The sequence below is a fragment of the Canis lupus genome, chromosome 8, assembly GCF_003254725.2.
Source record: "Canis lupus dingo isolate Sandy chromosome 8, ASM325472v2, whole genome shotgun sequence".
NCBI classification, from domain to species: Eukaryota; Metazoa; Chordata; class Mammalia; order Carnivora; family Canidae; genus Canis; species Canis lupus.
The window spans coordinates 3,827,056-3,841,936 of record NC_064250.1 but is presented as its reverse complement, the minus strand read 5'-3'; the positions used below and the strand labels follow the sequence as shown (position 1 = coordinate 3,841,936).

At 46.4% G+C, this 14,881-nt stretch overlaps 1 long non-coding RNA gene across 1 annotated transcript; it reads right to left on the bottom strand.

Moving 5' to 3' along the window:
* Positions 1–9,073: 9,073 nt before the first annotated feature.
* Positions 9,074–14,825, bottom strand: LOC112657447 (uncharacterized). Its single transcript, XR_003135024.3, has 3 exons — positions 14,690–14,825; positions 9,718–9,861; positions 9,074–9,185 (listed from the first exon to the last, which is right to left on the bottom strand). It is a non-coding gene; the product is annotated as an uncharacterized LOC112657447 (long non-coding RNA).
* Positions 14,826–14,881: the final 56 nt, after the last annotated feature.

The window sequence follows — 14,881 nt, the reverse complement described above, 5'->3', positions numbered from 1 at the left end:
CCCTCATCCTTTTACCGCATTTAGGCTGGCCCAAGTTGATTGCCTGGTAGATTAACCCAGTCCTTTAGACTCTTTATTTTCCCTGCTTTTGGTAGGTTACACTTGCTGTGATTCCCCTGGTTATTATAGGATATAGAAGTACTAAAAGACACCCAAATAAATGCCCTGAGTTCTGGAAATTCTTCTTACTATCCTCTTGTGTAAAAGCAACCCTAAAAAAATAAATAAATAAAAATTAAAAAAATAAAAGCAACCCTAGTTCCTCATGCTAATCAGGATTGATTACCTAACCAGTGCAATAAATCTTTTCTTTGCTTCTAACCCACTGTGGCCAGATAGAAAACTGGCCAGATGATATCTGCCACTCCCAATTTTGGGGACTCAGTTCTCTACCAAAGGTCATACTCCTGTCCCATGACCTCACACTGCTACCTCCTCTGGATTCCAGTCACTGTTTCATGTCCTTGTTCCTTAATGGTAGGCAGAATGACAACTCCCAAGGATGTCCCCATCCTAATTCCCAGAACCTGTGAATATGTTAAATTGTATGACAAGGTGAGAATTAAGGTTGCAAATGAAATTAAAATCTCCATTCACCTGACTTTCAAATAAGGAGATTATCCTGAATTATCCAGTTTGGCCCAATGTAATCACAAGGCTCCTTTAAATGTGGAGGAGGGAATCAGAAGAGTCAGAAGTGGAAAAATGGAACCATTAGAAAGACTTGACTAGCCATCGTTGGCTTTGAAGATGGAAGGGGGATATGAACCAAAGAGTACAGGTGGCTTCTAGAAGCAGCTACCACAAAAGGCAAGGAAACTATTCTTCTTATTCTTCCTTAAGGTCTCTAGAAAGAAACATGGCACTAGAGTTTGGTTCAGTGAGACCCATTTTAGACTTCTGACCCCTTAGAACTGTAAGAGAATAAATTTGTGCTGCTTTCCACTACTAGATTTGTGGTAATTTGTTATAGCACCAATAGGAAATCAATATGCCTCCCTCTTCAGACTTAGGGGTGACAGTGATTTCCGCCATCACAGGCCCCAGAACACTGCACCATCCTACTTGGCTTCCAAATCTGACCGTACCTTCAAGAGAAGTTTAATAAGAGGACTATTTATAATTACCCAGTTTGAGCTGTTATCCATTTCCTGCTGAGCACCTAAACTGATAGAGAGCCCAAAGCATCATTGCAAGATGTAAGTGTCCTCAGCCACGGGAAGGGAGAGCAGACTTGTCTAAAGAATTCAAGAGGCAGTGAATTAAAGTGATCTCTTGCTGAGATATCCTAAAGCACCAGTGAAGAGCATAGCCCTCAGGTAGCCAATGAATTCAAGTGCAGACTCACCTCTCTCCTCCAATTTTCTCCATCTTCCTTCCTACTGTCTCAAGAACAGATCCTGGACTAGAAACTGGGAGTTCTGGTTTATGATCTGGTCTTCATCATCAAGTGTTTTGGGGAAGAACAGCTCATTTCTCTGGCTCATGATTGCTTATGTGTTAAAGAGCAGCAGCACCTCCTCAGCAAGACATTCTGTCTCAGACAATATTAATCTGTAAAATCTAATACTACCCTGCACATTCAGGCTTTTCCTCTTGTGATCCACGGGACTTCAGGTTTCTTTGCCAAGGTCCTCTGGATGACCATCATTAGGCTCTGCTGCAGTAACACGCATTCCATGGTTTGGAGAACAAGCTGTTGATTTCTTTCACATGGAGCAGTGCAGGGCCATTCTGGGTCGGATGGTTGGGTCAAGAATGGGGATGGGAGCTCTGCCCCAAAAAGTCACTCAGGTGACTGGTGGCAACTCTGCCATCCTCAACATGTAGCTTTCATCAGTGTTATGGCTGCTTCCATCCCAAGAGACCAAAAAGAGCACAGAGGAGAATTTGTGGAAGTGTTTCATAGGCCAGGACTGAGAGTAGCGTACATCGCTTCTGCTCTCATTCCATTGTTTAGAAGGCAGCTGTCTGGTCACATCTAACTGTAAGATAGATAATACCACTTGGAGGCTAGGAAAGAAAGAATCAGTGGATTGTGGTGAACAGCTAGTGTCTCTGCCACAAAAGCTCACACCCAACTCCATCTCTCTACTCAAACTCTCACAAAGAGCTCAGGAACCCTTTTGCAGCTGGGTCCTGCCTCCCTCTCTGATATAATCTAATCTCCGGCCACAACCCTCATTCCCCATGCCCCAGACTCAGAGGCCTTCCTTCAATTCCCAAATCCCACCGAGCTCTTAACTTGAGATTCTTTCTCATTGTTTAGATCTCAACCTCGACATCCTCAGAGACTTCTCCTTGACCATCCTATGTCATGTTGTCCCCACCTCCCAACACTTCTATGACATTGCCCTGTTGAGAAATAATGACCGAGGGTTTCCAGAATGAAAGGGATACACCAAATATCAAGCAACATAATTAAAGACAATCCTCACTATGGCTGGAGACATCCAAGTTTTATCACAGAACATCAAAGAAAAAGAACAACTTGAAAGCACTTCAGAAGTATTACTTCAGCAAAAGAGAAAACTGGAAAGGAAGAATGGGCTATGAGAAGCAGTAGTAAGCCAAGAGTGATAAAACATGTTGGCAAATCTAATCCTTGGTGGATGGTAAATCATAACTATTGAGAGGTTAAAAGCATTAAGGAATTAAAATACTAGACAACTACAATATGGGAGGTAGGAGAAAAAAATAGCAGAGGGATAATAGAATAATAGATATAGAATGCCTTATTCCATGTCTTTAGAGGAGAAGGATCATAATGAACTTTTAACTTTTATAGAAAAATATAGTTAGCTATGCATATTAAACAAAAAATTCCACCTAGCCACAAAAATGATGTAGAAATACAATGTACTACTTCTAACCAATGAAGGAATCAAGGAATCTTCATTGATCCAACAAAAGTCAAGAAAAGAGAGAAAAAATGGGGAAGAAAACCTTGGCAAAAAAGAAATACGTCCTAATACAACAGAATGGCAAAAAAAAAAAAATCATACAAACTAATCTCACTTTTTAAAAAATGAAGTGTCCAGAAAGAAAGAAAGAAGGAAGGAGGAAAGAAAAAAGGGCGCATGGGTGGCCCAGTCGGTTAAGCATTGCTGAGGTTGGGATCCCGGGGTCCTGGGATTGAGGGGGTGAGGGCCACATCGGCTCCCTGCTCATCCCTGCTCAGCGGGGCGTCTGCTTCTCCCTCTCCCTCTGCTTGTGCGCCCTCTCTCTCTCTCTCTCTCTTTCTCTCTCAATCTCTGTCTCGAATAAATAAAATCTTAAGAAAAAAAACCTTAAAAATGAGGTACTTCAAATCATTTTTTTTTTTAATTCAGTTAAATGCCGTTTGAGAAGGCGCATCTCCTTTCTGCTTTGGGCCTCCCCCCGTGACCACCGGGGAAATGGACGTTCTGGAAACTAGAGGGTGGCCAGACCTGCAGTCACAGGTTAATGGTAATGAACCCCACTCTCAGTGGAGGTCAGGACAGGAAATGAGAATGACCCACAAAGTGGGTGAATCCGTTCAGATCACGTGCTTTCTTTTCTGACCAGAGAGTGTGACTTGAAAGGCGTTGCCGAGAAGGGACAATTGACAATGGTCTGTAAGGAAGTGGCCACAGCACTGGTGAAAGTCCATCTCCAGCAGCATAGAAGATAATTTAGCAGGCCTACAGGATGGGGGTTCTGTCTGGGTATGGACCCCTCTGGACTTTTGAGAAAAACTTAAGGAGTTATTTATCGTCTGCAGGCCTGTTTCTTTACCCACAGAATAAGAACAGCAATACCATCTCTCTGAGCTTGGGGCCCAGCTAAATTCAATTCCAGAGCCTGGACACAGGGAGGCTTTGGCAGAGAGCTGCTCTTACTACTGGTAATGAAGCCTGCCATTGTGCAGTATTGCCCCTCTCTGCAGGAGGTACCATCCCAGTCACTAGTTCTCAGGTCCCATTTTTAAACACCCCCCCCCACCAAGCTACTTTGTACAAACCAAAATTATAAGAAACCGATGTGCAAACCCAAGCGGAATTTATTTGTTTTAAGTTCATCTAAGTGCCAGGTAGAGAGTTTCTCCCTTGACTCAAAAAGTGATTTTCCTTGAGGTGCCTGCTGGTCCAGTCAGTAGAGCATGTGACTTTTGATCTCTGGGTTGTGGGTTCAAGCCCCATGTTGGATGTTGAGATTACTTAAAAATAAGTCTTAAAAAAAAAAAAAAGAAATTGTCCTTTCAGCCCTTTCTGCTCCTAGGAGATCGGGTCCCTGATATGGCCGGACCACTGAATTCAGATTCCTTGAAGGTCCTCTGTAGGAAGAGGTGTCCTCTGTACCTTCACTTTTGGTGCCTTCTTCTCATCCCCCGAAGCCTTCCTGTGCCAGGATTCACTTCTATTTTTTTTTAAGATTTTATTTACTTATTCATGAGAGACACACAGAGAGAGGCAGAGACACAGGCAGAGGGAGAAGCAGGGAGCCTGATGTGGGACTCGACCCCAGGACCATGGGATCACGCCCTGAGCCAAAGGCAGACGCCCAACCACTGAACCACCTAGGTGTCCCAGGATTCAATTCTCCTGTGACAGGACGATAGACTTTACCAACTAGAGGAAAGCTCCTCCACCCTCGTCTTGTCCCCAGTTCTCATGCTGAGCTCTGCAGATAGAGCTCCTCATCCCTGTGCTTTGGGGTTGGGAGGGAGCAAGTAGGAGCACCCTGATTTGAGTCTAATCCTTGCTGGAATTCAGTTATGTCTGCATGCTGGGCTCCCCAGTGCCTCCTTTTGTAAGAGATTCAATTGTAAGGGCACAACAGAGCACTGTGTACTGCACAGGAGACTAGAAGCACAGAACAGGTTCTGTCTGGAAAATGTATCCTCTGGCACAGACTCACCACAAAGAGAGCAATGGTGCTGTTATCACTATGACCTCTGAGAGACACAGACTTTACTAGGTATTGGCACCTGGTGATCAAGGGCCACACTCAAAACCTTGGACGGGGGATCCCTAGGTGGCTCAGTGGTTTAGTGCCTGCCTTCAGCCCAGGGTATGATTCTGGAGTCCCAGGATCAAGTCCCACATAGGGCTCCCTGCATGGAGCCTGCTTCTCCCTCTGCCTGTGTCTCTACCTCTGTCTGTCTGTCTCTTATCTCTCTGTGTGTGTGTGTCTCTCATAAATAAATAAATAAAATCTTAAAAAAAAAAAAAAAACCTTGGAGGAATTCCCCAGCATGGAATATGACTCTATGGAGAATGGGTCTACATGTCACAGCTTACACTGACACTCCTGAGCACACGTAGGATGACGTCAATAGGTAAAGTGGCCAGCCTCCAAGATAGACCCGGTTGTCCCTGCCTCCTGGTATTCACACCCTTGTCTCCTTCCATGTGTAACATGGTTGATCCATGTGACCAATAGCATGTGGCAGGAGCATAGCATGTCACTTCCAAGGCTAGGTCATAAGAGATATCATGGTTTCTTTCTTGCTCCCTCAAATCACTCACTCAGGGGAAAACCAGCTGCCAGATTTCAAACAGCCCTATGGAGAAGACAACTTGTTGAGAAATGGAGGTCTCCAGATAACAACCTGAGAGAAACTGAGGCTCAGCCAGGTAAGTGAGCCCTCCTGAAAGTGGAGCCCCCAGCCCCAGTCAAGCCTTTAGATGACTGCAGTCCCGGCCAACATCTTGATTGCCACCTCACAGGAGATCCTGAGCCAGTCCTAGATTCCTGACTCTAAGAAGCTGTTTGAGATAAGAAGTGTTTGTTGTTTTAAGCCACCATAGCAATAGATTAAATAACATTCGCTAGCACAGTTACAAACAAATGGAATTTAATGTCATAAACCCTACTATGTAAATATGGACAAAACTCTAAATGCATATGATGGAAAGTAAAAGTTTAGTAATACTAAGATATGTTCAATATGATGGTGGGGGGGTAGTAAGTATCATGGCAGAGGAAATTGTCTTATCCAAGATATATATTGGAGGGTTTATAAGATTTCTTTGGAGAACCCTGATACTTTCTCAATCCTCCGTCTCTAGGGAGAGGACAGGAAGCTACTTTCCAACGTAAACCACAAATATTAAGAGGGGGCTACCACAGCACCCTAGTGAGCTTGGTGTGCCTTCTCTGCAGTTGAGGGTGGGAGGCAGTCCTTGATGCCTGCCTAACTCAGGCCTGAGGAGACTGGAGCTGTGTGTGGAACAGAACAGGGAACCTACATTTCCAGGGTTGGTAGGAGGGTTGAGAGTTTTCCATGGAACAAGTGTTTGCCCATCAGCAGAGGGAAAGCCAGACTGGAGCCATTTTATGCCCTTCCCCAAAAGGACCTTGTGCGGAGTGAAGAGGCTCTGATTGTCTGTGTGCTGTGGACCACTGGAAGAGGGCTGGGGTGAGGTGGGGGCAGCAGTCAGAGGCACAGAAGCCGGAGGAGGAGAGGGAAGACGCAAAGGGGAAGGACAAGAAGTCTTACCTTTGGATAAAGGGTAAAATGGTGATTATTATCTTGGTTGGACTCTTCCTTAAGATTTTTTATTATAAGGGGAGCCTGGGTAGCTCAGTCAGTTAAGCCTCTACCTTCAACTCAGGTCATGATCCCAGGGGCCTGGGATCAAGTCCCGTGTGGGGCAGCCTGCTCAGTGGGTCTCCATCTGCCTCTCCCCTTGCTTGTGCTCTCTCTCTCTCTCTCTCTCTCTCTCAAATAAATAAATAAAATCCTTTAAAAAAGATTTTTATTGTGAGAGTTTCTAAGCATATGGGAAGCTGTCTATCATCTAGATTTAATGATTGTTAATGTTTGTATATTTGCTCCATCTTTTTTTCCTAAGGTGTTTTGGGGTATATTGCAGACATCTGGCATTTCACGCTTCTGAGGATTCCACACTGTCTTTTTAGAGAGCAGGAACTTTTCTTGTATGCTCCAGCAACACTGTCACACATAGTGGGATTAATGGTGATTTTTTTTGAGTCCCCTGATGCCCAACACATATATAGTTTCCTTACCTGTCTCTAAGATGTCTTTAAAAAAAATACTATAGTTGATTTGTTCATGTCTAGGAAGGTAAACTGGAAACTTTTAACTTCTAAGTCAAGGCTGTTATTTGTAACCTAAAGTGACACAAGACTACTCCCAAAGAATGAGCAGAACTCCATTCAATTATATCCCTGCTGAATAATTCTGAAAGAAATGACAGAAAACAAGGAGGAAATGTGTATTTATGAAAATAATTTCCCCCCATAAGAGGGATTTATATTTTGTGAAGGTGACAGACACCGCTAGAGAGATGCTCTGCTCTAAGAAGTTTATTCACATCTTTGTAACCCAGATGTTTAAACACCGCACAGAAATCTTATCTATTGCTGATGTACGTATAAATTTGTACCAACTCAATGCAGGGGCATGTGGCAGTGTCTATTAAAATTTTAAAAGCATACACTCTTTGACCCAGCAATCTCTTTCCCGGAAATTTATTCTGTGTATATCCTTGCCTTGTGAAATGACTAATTAGAAGGATATGCCTCACAGCATTGTTTGTAATAGCAGAAGATTGGAAACAATCATAAAAGTCCATGGGTGTGGGGTGCCTGGGTGGCTCAGTTGGTTAAGCATATGACTTTTGATTTCGGATCAGGTCATGATCTCAGGGTTGTGAGATCGTGAGATTAAGCCCTGTGATGGGCTCCATGCTCAGCAGGGAGTCTGCTTCTCTCTCTCTCCCTTCACCCCCCCCCCCCCACTGGTGCATGTGCACACTCTTTCTCTCTCTAAAATAAGTAAATAGGGGTGCCTGGGTGGTTCAGTCAGCTAAGCATCTGCCTTCAGCTCAGGTCATGATCCTGGGATCATGTCCCGCATCAGGCTCCCTGCTCAACAGGGGGTTTGCTTCTCCCTCTCCCTTTGCCGGCTGCTCCCTCTGCTTGTGCCTTCTCTCTCTTTTCAAATAAATAAGTAAAATCTTTATTTTTTAAGGATTTTATTTATTCATTCATGAGAGACACACACGAGAGAGAGGCAGAGACACAGGCAGAGGGAGAAGCAGGCTCCATGCAAGGAGCCCGATGCAGGACTTGGTCCCAGGACTCCAGGATCATGCTCTGGGCCAAAGGCAGGTACTAAACCTCTGAGCCACCCAAGGATCCCCCAAGTAAAATCTTTAAAGAAAAAAAATTAGTAAGTAAATCTTTAAAAATTAAAAATAAAACAAAAAGTCCACCCATGGACTTTTATTCATTTTATATATATATAAGAACATATATGTTTATATTTGTATATATTACATTCACGTATGTATATTATATATACTATCTATGTGATATAGCATTTCACAGCAAGAATCCTACAGAGTGCTCTAGGCCAGCAGAAGAGTGAGGCTATAGGTTAAGTGGGAAACAATGAAATGTGGATCTAGGTGCTGAATGCATGTGTGGGTGCCATGCCACCGCTTGCCCTCCTCACTCACTCCATCTCTCCTGCCCAAGTGACCTCTGTAAACTATGTCCATAGACTGTCTTGTTCTCTGGCTCATTTTGGATTCTCAGTATTGCAGCTAGAGGACAGAGGGAGAGAGGAGAAGGGGCGTGGGTAATTATGCCCCTGGCCTCCTCCCTGGGACGCCCTGTTGGCTGTGCTGCTCACAGGAGTCACTGGGCCATCTCACCACACTGTTGCTGGTCCTGGGCATCGCACTCTCCTTTGTGCTTTTCCTATGTCCTGTCCACACTATTGCAGACCACCATTCATTAGGCTTGACTCTATGTGGGCCATCTTTTTTTTTAATCAAGGCTCTGGCTGATAGGGTATGTTAGCACTTAGATTTAAAAAAAAAAAAAAGTGTGTTGAGGAGGGGGACACATGCCCTTATGTGTGCTTAGCATCTCTGGAAAGCTGCACAAGAAACCGCCAGCAGGGGCTGCTTCTAGGAATGAAACGGTGACCAGGGGTGGAGAGCAAGAAGAAGGAATATCTAGTTTTACCATAAACCTTTTTGTTCCTTTTGAATTTTGTGCTATATACAGGTATTATTTATTCAAAAAATAATTTTAATTGAAAATGTTTTAAGAAATAATAAAAAAAGAAAGACTGCAGAGGGTCTTGGCACCAGAAGGCTTCAGAGACAGCTGTCTCTGTATCACGTGGATCCTTCTTTCCCCGGGAGCAACTACCTTTCCTGGCATATTCCCCAAGCCTTTAACTGAACAAAGAAAGAAAAAACAAAGGTAAAATTAAAAGGCTTCTTCCACTATACACTACAGACAAGAGGCGCAACATTTTAGGGGGAAAAAAATCTGGCACGTTAACTCTTAGACCATTTGCTGGTACTCACAGGCAGGCTAGGGGTTCGTGCAGATGGCAGCAACCTCCCTCCCACCATCAGCAGGTGGGCTGGCCCCACATCATCCCTCCCCCACAGCAACCAGGACCGAGTCTGCTCAGGCTCTTCACCTAGGCCCACTTTGGAATCCCTCTCTGACATCCTTGCCACTGCAGAGCCTGGTTGAGTCTCAGCAACACAGCAGTCTAGCTAGGAGACCACACAGGAGGGGCCCTGTCTTCCTCCTGCTGCTCCTCAACCATGGCTGGCCCATTACTTAGCAATGTCTCTATTTTTATCGTGCTCATTATACTGCAGTGCTCTTCATTTCCATCTCATTATTGTTGGTGGGGGGGGGTCATCTAGAGGCTTTGTTGCCCTGGAGACAGCGGGGGTGGGGGGTGCCACACACTCAGCTGTCTTCCGCAGACGTGGCTCATCCATCATCTGACAAGACACTGGCGGGTCAGGTGTCTCTCTTCTGCTTGGAGGGTGACCACCAGAGCCCATCAGTTGTTCTGGCTCCTCGTCCTTCCAGAAGCATGATCCTTTCCTTCTTAAATAGAGAGGGAGAGACATATCTAGATTTTATGGATAGACACATAATTGACAGAGAAAATAGAAGAGCCATGTATAGCTCCTGTGTGATTCTGTCAGGCGGGAGAGAAGTGTCTCGGGGTAACCGGCTGCGGTATTAGAAGCACATGGGATAGAAACACTCCTGCCCTAAAGGACACAGGTCACTGGCTACTTCCCCAGCTAACGTGGCCTGGGGGCTGTGGCTACAACGTGTGAAGCACGTCTGCACTATGCCCCACCCCGTACTTCTTCCCCGACGCCAATGCAGCAACTCAAAACAGGTTAGGGTCCCGAGGAAGTAGCCACAGGGTAAAGGGGAGCAAGGCTCTGCTGTTGAAAGGACCTGATGCCCTTTGCCTCTGTCCCCACACTGAGAGGTCTGCCCCTCCCTCCACACACTCCCTCCAATGGCAGGGACAGAGGGCCCCCACCCTTTGTGTGACATCCCTCTGCTGCAGCTGCTCCTCCCCATCCTGTGAAATCAGAAGTCAGATGCTAGTCTTGAGTGAACACTTCCTGGATCCCTAACCTATATCCCTCTGGCAAAGTGAGACATGTGCTCCTCTGAAGTCCTATAGCACTTCGTTTCCTGGTTGTTACAGTCGGTTACCCACCGCCTGACTCTCCCACTGTGTTTGTATCTCTGGATGTTACTGGGTGCCCGATGCACAGCACCTAACTTAGTTGAATACACTGAACCCGGAGTGATAACTAGAGATGATTGTGTAAAGCGCCTCACGACTGATGTGAGGTGCTCTGTGCCAGGCTCTGTGCCAGGCACTGTGCTAAGAATTTCACAGGCACTTATCTCCCTTAGTTCTCACCACAGCCCAGGGAGTAAGTACCATTACATCCCATCCTACAGAAGAGGAGAGTGAAAGAGGGTAACTAACTTACTCGTGGCCACGTGCATATACATCTCTATAGATTTGCTTTCACTACACACGCAGTAGCAAACTCTGCATGCTGTTCTACACCTTGCTTTTCTCTCCCTGTTTAACTTATTTCTTGGAGATTGTTCCATTATCAGTAGTTATAGGCCTATGCCTTCCTAACAGACCCAGAGTATTCTATAAATGGATATACTCTCCTGTATTTACTCATCCTCTGTTGGTGGGCATTTAGGTGGTTTCTTATCTTTTGGTATTATAACGTGGGGTTATAAAGTGTACCCCTACCCACAAATCTCAACATAAGTTATATTGCATTCCATGCAAATCCTTGGTCCTTCTGGAATTTTGGCATAATGAATGAGGTAGGGATTCAGGAAAGACGTTGACCACTATACAACAGCCAAATATCTCACCTGGCACATAGTAGGTGCTTATAAATGTTACCAATGACAGTGGTGATGGTGACAACTGATAGCATCCACTGTAGCACACTATCATGTGTTTATGTGCATGCAGTTAGTCCACAGCACTAAGGATGGCCACCTGGAAGTCTATTCAATCCTTGGTGTCTAAGTCCTAAAAGTCACTTACACATCAGAACGAATGAGTTTGCAAAACTTCCTAAGAGCATATTTTGACCTGGGGAAGGGAGAAAAATATCACATGATTATAGTGATGGGATGGACCAAACAGTGATGACCCCAAGTGGAGGAGCTTCTGAAGACAAACTGTGGGTGATACAGACATTCTCTGTGGGCTGGTTCAGAAGAACCGCTCGCTGTTAATGGAGGTGGGCTAATTGGGTTGGCCTAGCACTGGAGGGAATGGAGGCATTTCTCATGTTAGGTGAGGTGATGTCGGAGGAGGCAAGGCCAGCAGCCCTCAGGCCAGAGCTCTGAATGCCGAATTGACCTTTGGTTACAGGAGAACATGAAGGGCCTATTGTGGGCAGTTGGAAGCTTATGTCCGTGTCTGGTAGATGGAAATTAGAGGATCCCACAAGAAAGTTGAGCTGAGAAATTCATCAACTTTAAGAGTTGTCTGAACATGATGCTCTCTTATCCAGGTGGGTTGCAGTGCAAACCCTACCAGCTGGGGATCCCCGGGAGATGAGGATGAAGAGCTCTGGGGTGGGATTGCCACTCCCTAGATAATCAGTGTACATGGTGGAAGAGGGGCAGAGGCTGCTTCTCAGCGGGGGAGTTGCTGGGACGAGCAGATGCTCTCAGGGGTGGGGGCAGGGGTGGGGGCATCTACAGGGAATAATTCAACAGTAAGCTGTGTTCCCATACTCTGTATGAGGACTAGGGAATAAGACATCATAATAACACCTAATATCTACCATAAATCAGGCCCAGGCAGGTGTTAATTCATTTGATTCTCCTAACAGCCTTGCAAATTTATCCCCATTTTATACACGTTCTCAGAGCACAGAGGTTGACCTTCCAGAACTGAAGTCATGTAACTTGAATCTATATCAAAATTTGGTCATCAGTTTAGCCCTAGGGGATGCACTTACAGATCACCTGCCGTCCTCTAAGCTGTGGCCTGCATGAGGACACCCCCAGAAGCCTTAGGTGGTGTCTGTGACTTCCCTAAACCCATCCGGGAACAGGCAGACCTCAGTACCACTCTGGTCCTCCCCGTCCTCCAGGTGAGGGCTGCTTCTCTGACTACCCCAACCATGGAATTGTGGGAGTAAGAGCACTGGCCTAGGAGTCAGGGAGCCCAGGGCTAGGGGACCGATGGAATGGAGCAAGAGCCCCGGAGGAAGGAGGAGATGAACAAGCCTCCTGACCCCGCTCTGCTAGGTAAGCAGCTATGCCCTGAACACAGAGGTCACTGGATCTGCCTGTGTCAGGCAGGCTCCAGCAGGAGTCAGGAAAACCCTGGAGACAGGCTGGGAGGGTGTGGCAGGCCTCTGGCCTCATACCACAAACAAACCTCACCCACTGGTTACGCAGGCTGTTCCAACCTGGGAATCAGGATTTGCTTCACTTCAACTTGGCAGCAAATCCTTTGCCTCCACCATCCTGGGAAGAGTGGCGTGATTTTCAAAAAAAGCACTGCTTGAGCTGTGGGTCACCTCCTCGAAATGTGCTACTTTGTCCTCCCCAGCCCCACCCAGGGCTAGACAGATTTGCCCTGCTCTGGCTTTGTCATGACTCCAGGCACGTATCTGCTGGCCTGGTCGGAACAAGCAAAACATGCAATCAGAAAAAGAATGAAGCTGACTGTCTTTGGCAGCCCAAGACCTCAATCCTGCCAGCCCCAGGCCCGCCCATCATGTCCATCCCTCCCTCACTGCTCACTGAAGGGAAGGCAGTCAAAAATCAACTTGTCCCCCTTTCATCAGCTGAGCCTGTGACAATCATAATGTCCCTGGACCTCTGTCCTTGCTCTGGTCTCTGAGGTACTTTGGAGCTGTGCTTCCAACCCCCACAGGTTGTCATGGTATCTGCAGCTCAGACTCCTCACTGGACTGAGCAGCAGCCTGTCTCCATGGCAATAAAAAGAATCTGTGGAGGAAGGATGTTGGCCTTGGAAATTAACTCCCAGAAACCCTCCTGGGAAATCAGCTCTTCCTGGGAGATCAGGAGAGATGCCCCTCCCTGAAACAAGGTTCCTAAGCCATTTCAGCAGCCTTGGGAAGCCCAACTTTCTAACAGGGGGCCACCATCTCTGCATACTCTCCAGCCACGGAGGATGTCGACTCCAGATCCCTGGCTGCACTCATAAAAACTGCAGTCAGGAAAGCATGGTTGAGATGGGGACCCGGTAGTGCTGCACAGCAGTGCCCCTGCCCACCCTGCTCCTCCTCGAAGTGTCTCTCTCCTGGCTGACAGGACCCTGGGCCCACTCCTCCCTGCTAAGCTATGAGCTGATACAGATAAAAACAGTGCCTCTCCTGCCCCAAGATACGTGTGAGTTATCACAGCACCTTCCATAACGAGACCAACAGAGCTCTACTGGCTCACTACAGTCCTTGGGAGACATTTCTGCCCTGCGCGGGTGTCTTTCTCTCTTGCTTTTCATACCATGCATCTCAGCTTTTACACAGTTCAAGCGCACAAGACAGCAGGGAGGACACTAGGGTTCTTTGAAACTCCTAGTCTCTTTCTAAACTAGCACCTGCACACTTGGAATCAGGTTGGGCTGGGTTAGGAGAGGTGGCCTTTACTACCTCTGCCTCCCAGGCAGGAACCACTTCCCCACCTACCTCAGGCACCCAGTGACCCCTTCCCTTGCCCCATCAATACTTGCTTTCACAGAGGGATCAGAAACCCGTTCACACTTGAATGTGAGTAATGACAGATGAAAGTGTATTCTCTCAGGGAGATCAGAAGTTAAATTGTAAGGAATGAGCTCCTAAGTGGAATTTCAGGCAACAGTTCAAAGGACAAGTGGCACAAGAGTAGAGTTTAGACTTTACTCTTGGAGAAGAAAAGAGAGAAGCCATGTGGATCTTCTTTCTTCCCAAGCATTTCTTTGCACTTGCTGACTCCTTTAGACAATAAAGGGTTTGTTTTGTTTTAACTTCTATTTCCAGAGCCAAGGAATGTGATTTCTCATAAAATTCTGCTACACCAGGGATGCCTGGGTGGCTCAGTGGTTGAGTGTCTGCCTTTGGCTCAAGTCGTGGTCCCAGAGTCTCCAGATAAGTCCCACATCGGGATCCCCACAGGGAGTCTGCTTCTCCCTCTGCCTGTGTCTCTGCCTATGTCTCTGTCTGTCATGAATAAATAAATAAAATCTTAAAAAAAAAAAAATCCTGCTACACCCGAGCTAGGTGTGATGTCACCACACCTAGCCAATGTCACTGCCTCCTTCCCGGCAGCCTGAGAACACAGCCTGGTATCCACCACCACACCTACAGAGCCGCCTGCAGGGGGCAACAGCAACCCACTTTACCTCTTCTTCCCCTCCCCCACGCAGTGATCCTGGGGTTCTCCTGGGCACATGTCAGTTCAAGTACCAGTTTTGCCACTTATTCTACTGTGTGACTGTCTTCGCGTGAATTCCTGCAAAAGCAGAGCTCAAGACCGGTAAATCCTTTGTGATGTAATCACGGAGCACAGAAGTAAGAAGGCGAGGAGAGAAAGA